This window comes from Pan troglodytes, chromosome 4, assembly GCF_028858775.2.
Source record: "Pan troglodytes isolate AG18354 chromosome 4, NHGRI_mPanTro3-v2.0_pri, whole genome shotgun sequence".
Classification (NCBI taxonomy): domain Eukaryota; kingdom Metazoa; phylum Chordata; class Mammalia; order Primates; family Hominidae; genus Pan; species Pan troglodytes.
This window is the reverse complement of record NC_072402.2, coordinates 162,808,126-162,820,144: the sequence shown is the minus strand read 5'-3', so window position 1 is coordinate 162,820,144 and position 12,019 is coordinate 162,808,126. Positions and strand designations below refer to the sequence as shown.

General features: G+C 35.6%; 1 protein-coding gene across 9 annotated transcripts in view; it reads right to left on the bottom strand.

The window, feature by feature from the left end:
- The window catches only part of TENM2 (teneurin transmembrane protein 2), a 3,953,434-nt gene that overhangs the window by 3,116,279 nt on the left and 825,136 nt on the right, over positions 1-12,019 (bottom strand). The window lies entirely within an intron of this gene.

Sequence of the window (12,019 nt, the reverse complement as noted above, 5' to 3'; positions counted from 1 at the left end):
ATCAATACACGTGCTGTCAATTTTTTTAGCAGCATGCAGCTTGCTTTTTCATTGTCTTACTGATGTTCATGAGCAAATTATTTTAATTTTGATTAAAAAATATTTTTGTGTATTTTTTGTGATTAGTGCTTTTTGTGTTCAGTGTAAGAAATATTTGCTCATCCCATAGCCTGAAAAACAGTCACCAACATTTTCTCCTAGAAACTTATGTTCAGACCTATGCTACATCTCAAATTAACCCTTGTTTATTGAGGGAATTAGTATCTAGTTTCACATGATTTATTGAGAACGCTGCCATTTCCCTATTAAATTGTGTTAGTATCTTTGTCAAAAAAACACAATTATTTAATTACACGTTTATTTCTGGACTTTACGTTCTGTTTCACTGCAGAAAGAAGAAAGACAACATTTTGTTTCTTGAGAAAGGGCCTGTGCCTTTATCAACTCTTTGTTTTAGCTAATGAGACCGGGAAAGGGAAAAACCACAAAAGTTTTAGATGCATGAAAGCAGACAGAAATTGTGCTATACTTTGTGGTTATAAAAAACAGCAGAAAGATTTACAGTGGTGACCAGTAGCAGCTTGGTATGGCAACAGTAGAAATGGACGGTATTAAAGCATGTCCAGACAAAGCTTCCAAGAGCATTCCTGTGCCTCCAGCAGGGTATACTGGGGCATTCAGAAGTTCCCCGGCTTCCCTAAGAGGAGCTTGGCAGCCGCTGAGGAAGAGCCTGTAGTCCTGGAGAGGCCCCACAATCAGTAACTGGAGACGGAAACGCCATCGCATTAGACAGGGATGCAGATAGAGCGGAGGAATCAGCGCAGACTATGACCACCAAGGAACCAGCACCTCTTTCCCACAGATACCATGGTAGTAGATCATACTTGCGGATCTGAGACTCCACTGAATTGAAAGGAAGAGGGAGGGCTTCCATCTTGGCTGAGAAGACTGAATTGGCTGGATTTCTCCAGAATTCAAAAAGATGATACTTTTTCTCTTTGGAGGATCTTGTAATAGAGATTAACTTGAGATAATGTAATGAGGGTACTCTTTTAACCTAATTTATTGAGAAATTTATGTTAGCTATAATTGAAAATCATTTCCTAACCCCTGCATCTCTTATATAAAAAATACCTATGGCCGGGCGCAGTGGCTCATGCCTGTAATCCTAACACTTTGGGAGGCCAAGGCGGGCAGATCACACGGTCAAGAGATGGAGACCATCCTGGCCAACATGGTGAAACCCCGTCTCTACTAAAAATACAAACATTAGCCGGGCGTGGTGGCAGGCGCCTGTAGTCCCAGCTACTCGGGAGGCTGAGGCAAGAGAATGGCCTGAACCCGGGAGGCGGAGCTTGCAGTGAGCCGAGATCGGGCCACTGCCCTCCAGCCTGGGCGACAGAGTGAGACTCCGTCTCAAAAAAACAAACAAACAAACAAACAAACAAAAAACACTATACAGTATATGAGAAAAAAATCAATGTGGAGTCTGAAAGCTTTAATACAGTCTTGTTACTTTATAGCTATGTATTCATAGAATGGTATGTTTAACTTCCTTTATTTTTCTTTTTAGTATCAGAAGTATTCGGTGAACACCTGAAATGTGCCAAGCTCTCTGATAAGTTGTTCACATGCATAATCTAATTTAATTTTTACAGCAGCTCAGGGAGATAGGTACTATATTATTTTCATTTTGCAGAAGAGGGAAGCATGTTGGTGCTTTCATCTCTACAATGAAATGGTAGTCATACTTCTGTCTCAGAAGATTTTGTGTATCGCATCAGGCGATACATATGAACATGCTCCACATGTCGAAGAACTAAACTTTTGCTATTGTTACAAATATTCACACTCTTAGAGAGATCTCCAAATTAATTCCTATTTATCTCCTCTACAATGCCTCATAGCAGCAATTCTCATCAGTTTGCTATTCTTTATGCAAAACGCTTGCCCCGCTGCTACATCCATACCTTTAAAGTTTTTTCTTGGCCCAAGATGTAGTGAATCTAAGTCTCACATGCACTTGAGTAGCTTCTTTTTTTTAAAAAGGTAGCTAAAATCCGTACATTTCAGGAAGTTTATCCAAAGACTTACTCAGTTCCATTCTTGTAATTCCTGCTCTCTCTCAGCCCCACTGTAATTAAAGTATGTTTCCACTTTTTACTCTACACATGGGAGTCTTGGTTTTGAATGAATACTCTCTTTTTTCATATTTACACATTATAAATTCTTTTAAATCAGGAGTCTCCTATTAGGTTTTAGAACCATTACTCCATCTTGGCAAGGAATACCCTAAGAATCGGCTCTCCATACCAATATAAAAAGTCACAGCAGGAATCTGTTAGATGGTAGATTTCATTCTACTCAAGGATAAAGGAAAGAGCACAGGGAAATTTTCAGTTTATTGTAATTCACTCAGTATTGCACATTTCTTTTTGTGAAGTCATGAAGGTTTCACTTCTGCAATATAAAGTTAGAACATTTCCCACATGGCAAGTCTATAGGAAAGAAATTCATCATTTTTTTTTCAGATTCCAAAAACATAATGGGTAGAATTTTCCTCGTTAGAAAACATCAGTGTTGTTTCATAGAATTGAACTTATTTGGGCTACATTATTACATGCATTTCTTTTCTTTATATGCCTTTAAAAACTAAACAAGATTTATGGCTGCATTTCTTTAATCATCAAAATAGAAGGGAGATATTTTTAACAGAGTCCAAATACCCATATTTTATGACTTAGGACTTCAGATATAAATATCAGTAATGTTCTGATAATGTAAATTTATGTCCATGCATGTATTGTGTACAGACAGTTTTCCTTCCAATTCTAAGCCACTTGTTGCTACAGTTTCTAAGCACTCAGTAATGATAATTATTTTTTAATTAGCTCAATGTCACAGTCTGCTTACTGAAAAGCATTCGTGTAATATTGAAAACTAAAATTGTATCTTTAATAAACTTCTTGAAGTCAAGAGCTATTTCCTCAAATTCTTTGTAGCTCAGGCTTAAAGGGTAATATTCGATAAGATTTATTGATTGGTAACTTAAAGATTTGGTAAGATGTTAATCATATACTAGCTAATAGGTAAAGCAAGCATACATAAAATGTTTGTTCTAATTTATGAAAAATATGAGAGTATTATAGCAGTATTTACTTTAATTTCAGATTTTTTAATATGAGTGATTTGTGGAGCCTATTTTTGTTCTTGCTTTTTGTGCTACACAAGCAAACAGATATGACAGAGTGGGCAATTATTATTGGAGGGAGTGCTATTACATACATTTTATTTTACTCATGCTTTCAATCATAATAGACATGCAATTATTACACAACTGTATCCTGAAACCATCATAATAGCTAGTTATAAAAATAAGAAAGAACTCACACATATGCCATTTCCAAATTAAAATGCTGAGAGATTTTTATTCTAACTTAACATTTGTATTTCTAAGTAATTACAAACCTGCTCCTTGTAGAAAAGATTTCTTAAACTACCCTACAGATGAGTATGTTCATTATTGTCATGTTTCTTTTCCAAAATATTTCTAAAAGTCATGGTTTATTTATTATTTATGGACTATTCAGTACGAATCAAACTCAGTTATATTTTGTATTGTAAAATAGTTAACTTGACGAGTATAGAAAACAAATCCAGTGGATTCAAACCTCAAATCTACTTTTAAAAAACAAGAATATTTTATTGCTGTGTACTTGGCCCCCATATATCTGAGTGTAAGGAACTCAATTGAACTTTATGCTGCATAAGCACAAATTTAGGTGGAATCTGTCTAGACTATAATAGACTGTGCACTAGTAAATACCTTATTCGTTTGTACCTAATGATGTCACAAAAGTATGAGCTGCTTACATGGGATTATGAGTGACTAGTACCCCAGATGCTTTAATCCTGCATAGCTTGGCTAACTTCGTTGTTATCTTTTTATCAAGATTACAATAAAAATAATTTTACCCATTCTCATGGGTAGCTAACATTAATTTAAAACTCTTCCATATTTTATTTCCTGTGGACATTACTATTCAATATCTTTACCAACTATTATGCAAGGGCACATTAGAATACCACTTAAATATAAAAATAGTAAACACATTGAGAGGAAGAGCTACGTTCTTTCTTCCATTTAAATTTCACTCCGTGGGTACATAAATACTTATTGAGAAGTGTTAATATTTGGCAAGTTTCAATATCAGGCATATTAAAGTAATTCTGCCTACGTCATTTGAGATTTTTGGTGTCAATATAAAGATACACATTTTCTTGATCTTATCTTTATTCTCACTTCTGCATTTTGGCCATTCTTTCTAAGGAACAGCTTTTGCATCGCTAGCCTTTGTATGCACTGCTCCCTCCGTGAAATGCTCTTCCCTCATCTTCACAAAGCTGGCTCCTGCACATCACTGAGATCTTCATGCACATGCCATCCATGCACACAGACTTCCCTGACCAGATCACTTTTGCAAAATTAGCACCAACATCCTTCAATTTCTGTCCCATTAGCTTAATGTGTATGTGTGTGTGTGTGTGTGTGTGTGTGTGTGTGTGATTATCCCTTTATACAACTGGGTTATTTATATATTTGTTTATGAGCTTATCTGTCACCCATACCAGAAGTTAGAACGACAACAACATAAATAGCAACTAACATTTATTGAGCAAGCGAGGAACTATTCCAAGTATTTTAAAAGTATTAATACTTTAACTTTTCATAATAATCTTACAAACTCACTACTATTATAATCTGCATTTTATAGATGAAGTAATTGAATGATACAGGGGGCTTCCTGGTCCAACCACCCTCCGAGTCACACAATGCTCTCTCCAAAGCTGCCTCTTCCATGTTCTATCTCTTCCCTCATCATTCTGTTCTGCTTTAATCTTGGTTCACTGCTAATACTAACAATGAGAGCCCCTATCTTCATAAAAGTAAAACAAGTATTTCAACAAGGTAATAAAATGCATTTTGGAAAATAATATTTTGGCATACATTTATTTATTTATTTATTTATTTGATGCGAAGTCTTGCTCTGTCGTCAGTGGTTGGAGTGCAGTGGCGCAATCTTGGCTCACTGTAAGCTCCGCCTCCCGGGTTCACGCCATTATCCTGCCTCAGCCTCCCCAGTAGCTGGGACTACAGGCACCTGCCACCACGCCTGGCTAATTTTCTGTATTTTTAATAGAGTCGGGGTTTCACCGTGTTAGCCAGGATGGTCTCGATTTCCTGACCTCCTAATCCTACCCGCCTCGGCCTCCCAAAGCACTAGGATTACAGGTGTAAGCCACTGTGCCCTGCTGGCATACGTATTTTTTCTAATGAATAGTACTTATGGAATGTTACCTGAAAACATAGTCTATTTTGTTATTTTAAAAAGTTGTATTTTTTTTTTTTTTGGAGACAGTGTCTGACTATGTTGTCCAGGCTAGAAGCACACTCGTGTGCTCAAGCAACCCTCCCACCTCTGTCTCCAGAGTAGTTGAGACTACAGGTGTGCACCACCAAGTCCAATCATTTTGTACTTTTAAACAGTCCTCGGAGTAAACCAGAATGCTGAGTGCTTTGTCCTCCACATTATGGTGGTTCTAACATTTTGTTGGCCCCTTCCGCCAAAATCCCCACATAATTACTTTTACTGAATCATGTTCACTGACAGAGGTAATTAAAAGAGAATTTTAGAAGTAAGAGAACAGAGTTGTCATATTGACGTTTCCACTGCCTCTTTACATTCCAATCTGACTTTTGTCCTACACAATGACTGAGGTGGCCCGGTCAAAGTCACGGGCTATCTCTGTCTCCATGTTTCATACCAAATGGTGATTTTTCCATTCTTCCTCCTCTCTCAGCTTCTCAGTTAGCCTTCCACCTAACTCACAAGCACCGTCGTCTCCATCTCTTCTGGTTAAGTTCCTCTATCTCAGTTACAAATGTGAAATTATTCAGAGAAATGTACAGCTATTCAGATAAAGCTGTAGTAAATTAGTAAACCAAATATGTAATATAAAGTCTTACCTTGTGGCCAGAGATGGGCTACATAATTTGTCTACACATGTCAGAGAAACCAACTCAGGATGACCAATACTTTGCAGTCATTTAATAATTGCTTGTTTCTGTTACAATTATCACTTTCTTACCACTCTCTTTCCTCATATTGTCCAAACTGTTTAAAAGATAATAATTTCTAAAACTACTCCTGTTTTTTCCATTCAAACATTAGAACCTTCCTGAAACACAAGAAAACTATCACTGAGGGCTTACAAAATTGTCCATACTACAAAGGTATAAATACAGTGGCCTTATTTTCAAATTCTGGAAAGCAAGACACTGCATAACTCAATATAAGTATATGCTTGTATAAGTATTCCGTACTGATAAGTATAGTGCTCTTATACAAGTACAGTCAGCCCTCTGTAGCCATGACTTTTGCATCCATGGATTAAAAATATTTTTTAAAAAATAAAAAATAGCAATACAACAGTAAAAAAGATAACACAAAAATACTAATACTATAGGAACTATTTACATAGCATTTAAATTGTATCAGGTATTATAAGTAATCTAGAGATAATATCAAATATACAGGAGGATGTGTGCACAGGTTATGTGCAAGTAATAGGCTATTTTATACAAAGGACTAGAACACCTGTGGATTTTGGTATCTGCAGAGGTCCTGAAACCAATCCCCCTCAGATACTGAGGAACCACCGTATTACTTACATAAGTATAAATGTGCTGAATCAATATAAGTTATATACAGTGTTAAGTACATGTCCAAACTATCACAATGTACATTATTTTGAAAGACAATACTGGTGGGGGTAAGGGAAAATAAAATATATGTTCTGATCAAGTAATATTGGTGCATATTGTTATTTCTCTGTTAGAATCACAATATGCATTGGCATATTAAAAGCTCTGAGAATTAGTACTAAAAAGAAACTAGTTAATTTAATGTACATTACAAAAAATTGCTTTAAATATGATACTTTATCTCCATATCTATTTTTGAGGTAGTTGTATTTACATCCCTTGGGATATTATTTTATGATATGCTAACTTGAAAAGTGTTGTTGCAAATTCATCTGAATAAATAAAGGCAGAAGAATTATTTATATCAATCAGATTTTATTATTTTATTATTATTGTTACTATTATCATCATCATTATCATCATCTGGATCAGTGGTTATTACTTAAATTGAAGGAGGAAGGAAAATGTCAGAATTATTTTCTCAAAATATCTCTCATTAAGCCCATCCAAAATTTTTTGAATCAAAATCAGAAGGGGAAAAGCCCAGGGATGTAAATCGTTTGGAAAAGCTCTGCAGGTGGTTCTGTTACTAATTTATCTCTGCCTCCTCCAGTTTCATCTTTCTCCTTCAACCACTGATCTGTATCATTACTCTGATTTTTCACTTTGTTTTGTTAAAAAAAAAAAGCGTATTAATCTCTCAAGACTACATGTGACACACAGAATCACAAAATCTAGAGTTGTCCATTAGCTTAAAATGTACAAAGTAAGCTCGTTTCCAGTTTTAGATAGTTCAGTAGACCTACAGAAATACTGGTGCACTTATTGTCAAGAATTCTGAGTGTTTTTTGAACTTAAGGTATCTACTGAATATTTTTTTTCCCCCTCACAAATACAGACTCATTTCCTATAAGCCACCTAAGCCCTGTCACAGGAGTGTCTCAAGTATTTTACTGTTGGACAAAGACTTATCTCATGTTTCTTACATTTGGGTTCAGAGAATTGTACTGTATAATTTCCCATGTTGAGTTAAAAATTATTCAGATCTGTGGCATTTCAGCTTAGTGTTGTGGCTTAATAAGTACCAAGTGAATGTTGTCATTAGAAAAATATCAATCATTTTATTTACACAATGATATTTACATCCTTCTAACCAATCTTCCATTCTGATGGACCAAACAGATAATATTCAGGTAGTCTTCAATTGACCAGTGAAATTTTTTTCACATTATAGGCGGGCATAATCTATTTAAAGCTAACTGGATCTGGCACGGGTCATTTTGGATGACAGTTTGTTTTAACCACCCTGGCCAAGCTTGTTGTAAGACATTCAAAACTTCAAGTTCCAGTTGGCTTTTGCTATACACATGTGTATCCAACGTTTGCTCATCTGGCTTCAGTAACAGTCTCACTTTAATTTGTGAAGGATTTGTCCACTTTATCAAGTGATATTTATTCATTTTATTTGACTTCTGAATTGGCAAGATCTTTCTAGCCCCATCACATGGAAATGGAATCCAAACTAACAAGGCTGATCAAATCTCAGATGCAGGCCACAATAAATAACAACCATCCATTCATCCATTACAAATTCATTGCATATACAGTCCTTTGCTTATACATTGCACCCAGTGGGTAGGAGAGCAGAGAGGAAGAAATTTCACATATGTTATAAAGGAGACATGGTTACTCCCCTTGAAGGAGTTAAGTCTAGCTAATCTCCCCTTTACATATAAGTTGAGTGGTATCACGTCTGTTTACAGACTATAAACATAAATTACTTTCCTGCTTTCCTTTAAAAACAAAGAGAACCATCTCTATGTTTATATATAAGAGAAGAACAATGAATCTGGCTAAATACACTGCTTACCAGAAATAAGATAACTTTTCATGAAAGAGAATTGCTGGTACAATGCCAAAATATAACCACTTCTGTGTATCTAGAGTAGGCCTATGCAAGGAAGGAGTATGCCTACTTTTTACATAGATTCAAAACCCATCATCCTGTGATTAAGTCTACTACTGAATTATCCACCTGTTACTTGGAAGCAATTATCTTTGTTAGTACTTCATACGGTTTAAATAGTATTTACTAACTAGAAAGATTTTGACACAGTAAAATCTTGTTTTAAACTTGTTAGGAGGAAGAAAATTGCCATCATGCCTTCAGACTAGATACAAATATCATCAGCTTTCCACCTCTAACCAGGAAACCTTAATTCGAGCGCCAATATTTTAAAACTGTCACATGAACAGATAATTCTATAAAACAAACAGATCTTTCAGGATATCAGAGATGAGTTTGTTTATATTTCTACAGTCTTTTTCTTTCTGGAGAGGAGATTCAAAACTACCAGTAGATTTTCTGAGAAGATCTGCATGCAGTCAGCATCATGTATCTCCAAAGTCTGTAGTCTGCTTGGGGCAGAGGTGAATTATCTGGTTTATGGGGGCTCAGATAGAGGTCACTGCTTGGATTGCAATTCTGACTTGCCTGTAGTTTATTTTGTGTAAATGTGGAAGTAGCAACTTCTGAATCCCTGTAGTGAAACAAACCTTATCCTCTGTTTGAAGCTGGATTCACCCTGAGTTTCCATGAGGAGCTCTTATAAACAGATTTCTCTTTTTGGCAGATATAAGTATGGAGAGCTTTATCTTGTGACTCTCCTTTGTGAATCATTCATTATAGCCTCCGGAACACGGCTCTTAATACGTCAAAGAACTGGGGTACAGGATGGACATGCTTGTTTCTAAAATGTGCAAATTGAAACACAAATCAGTTGTTTCTCATGAAATAATGCTTTGGATAACAGTGTTTAACAATCCACAGTTTCAATGGTTGATAAAAGGATTTATACTCATATATTTCTAGAACAAGGAGGAAATTATTTTAATGATAATGCTATTAATGCAGCAGCAAATCAGAACCAAGGAAACACTGTTGGATCATTTCCTTGAGAATAAAATTTTGTGTTAAGTTTATTGTTTATAGAAGTGAGGGGGGGAAATCTAGTTAACAGTTTAACGTCCTTGCCAATTTCAAAATATCCAGCATAGCAAAGAACTAGCCAAATTCCAAATACCCCTGGAAAGGTTACTGTCTTGAGGCAAGATGAGCACATACCATACAGCTGGATATTTTTACATCACGTAAGAGAATGTTTCAGAACAGAATTCTCTAGGTCTCAAAGTTGGCAATTCATGAAGGTAAAGTAAATTGCCAAAAACACTCTCTCAAACAGGAGGTGTTTAATGAAACAAGGCTGGATATCTCAGATACTCAGAGGATCTTTGCCTTACCTACAAGTAATTCCAAATATATCAAATAGATCATTCACTGGCCACAGGAGGGAGGGAGGAAAACATAACTGTTTTACTTCTTAACTTAAATGGGGACACTGAGTCACTGATTATTTACTCTGTCTTCAGAATCATCATTTTATCCTGCTGGTATTATGTGAGTAGTTTGCAATAATGGAAAATCCATTTGGCTTTATTACAGGAGAAGGTATTCAAAGGCAGTAAAACTTATTGTCAAACTGGGGTTGGCTCTGCAGAAAATGATTTCAAATTGTGCTTTATTTTGTTAAGAAGATTCTCTTTCTATGTAGCTATTATAGAGAGGATAATTATGGAAGTAATAAGCTAATCATCATCAGACTTAATTGAGCAAATGTGAACTATTGGTAGATTTTAAGTAATGAAAAGCCAGGTTAGATGATAAAAATCAAAATACCAAGACATCTCAGCAGCATTTTAACCATATGCAAAAAGATTTTTTAAAAAAATTGGGGTGATTTTATCTGTATAACAAAAAAAAAGCTTTCAGATGAAATAACTTAAGATTCAGATGAAGGATTAGAACTTTCCTCACCTGCTGCCTTCAAACATAGGATAACTTTTTCCCAGATTTTCTCTCATTTGAGGTGGACAAAAAGGAGACATTGCTATGAAGAATTAAAAGGCATGAGCTCCAGCCTCTGGCTTTCTTGAGATGACCAAGGATAGCATGTAACATCAACTCACATATTTATTCATTTATTGAGCACATGATTCCAGAATATCTACCATTTTCCAGGGATTGTTTTGGATATCAAGGATACAGTAGAAAATTAGACAAAGCCCCTGCTCTAAATGGCATATCTATTTTTGAGAAGAAACACAAAGGAGAAACACAAAGATATTTTCACGCAGTGCAAATAAAATAAAATTAAGTAGGTAGATAATAGAGGAAAAAAGAGAAATAGGTGGGCAGGGGGTGGCAGTGAATATTCCAGAATCAGTGGTATGCTGGAGCCAGTATGTACTGGCTCGAGAGAGCTGATTATAAAATATTCAGAAATTTCATAAGCAAGTTTTTTAAGCCACTGGGTACTTGAAATTGTGGTGGTAGTTATATACCATAGAAACTGACAAAAGCTATAAATCAGAGCTTCCTCTTTTTCTCAGAAAGACAGTTCACTAGCACACCTTTGGAAATGGTTGTTAAGGAAAGTTATTTCTGAAGAGAGACTTGAATGTACTAAAGAAATCAGCCATGCAAGGATGACATGGAAGGGCATTCCAGGCTGCGTGGAACTGCACGTGCAGAGGTCCCAAGATAGAAATGAACTTAAAAGGTAGGTGTAGTGTAACGAGTAAGGTAAGAACTATCCAGAGAGCCAGGAAAGGCTGTATAATATAGGTTCTTGTAAGTCATAACAAGAATTTTAGATTGTATTCTAATTATAATAGGGAGCTATTGGGCAGATCTTGTATAGGAAAGAAAGGTGATTTGTTAAAATTATTGTTAAGGATTAATTCTAGATGCTCTATGGAACATAGTTGTTAGAGACTAAAAGTACGGAGATGTGTTTGGATATTATTGCAGTATTCCCTGAAAGAGATGACGGTGGGTTGAACTAGCATTATGGATACAGATACGGTAAGAAATGGTAAGATCTGGCATAGCATATTTTAAAGAAACATCTCTAGAGCATACAGATAGTATGAAGGTGAAAGTAATGAATCATAACCTACATTTTTTCAACTGAGCAAATGGTGATACCATTTTCTAAAAAGAAAAATCTGGGAGAACATAGACTTGACAAACTGTGGGCTGAGAATTCACATTCTGTTTTGTATACAGAATATCATATTAGGTTGAAAGTGGTATTAAGACCATGTATAAAACCCCAGTAGAAGTGTCCCTCTATTGTTTCCAATTTGGGTACACTATTTTATAAAAATAATCTCAGATATATATATAATATA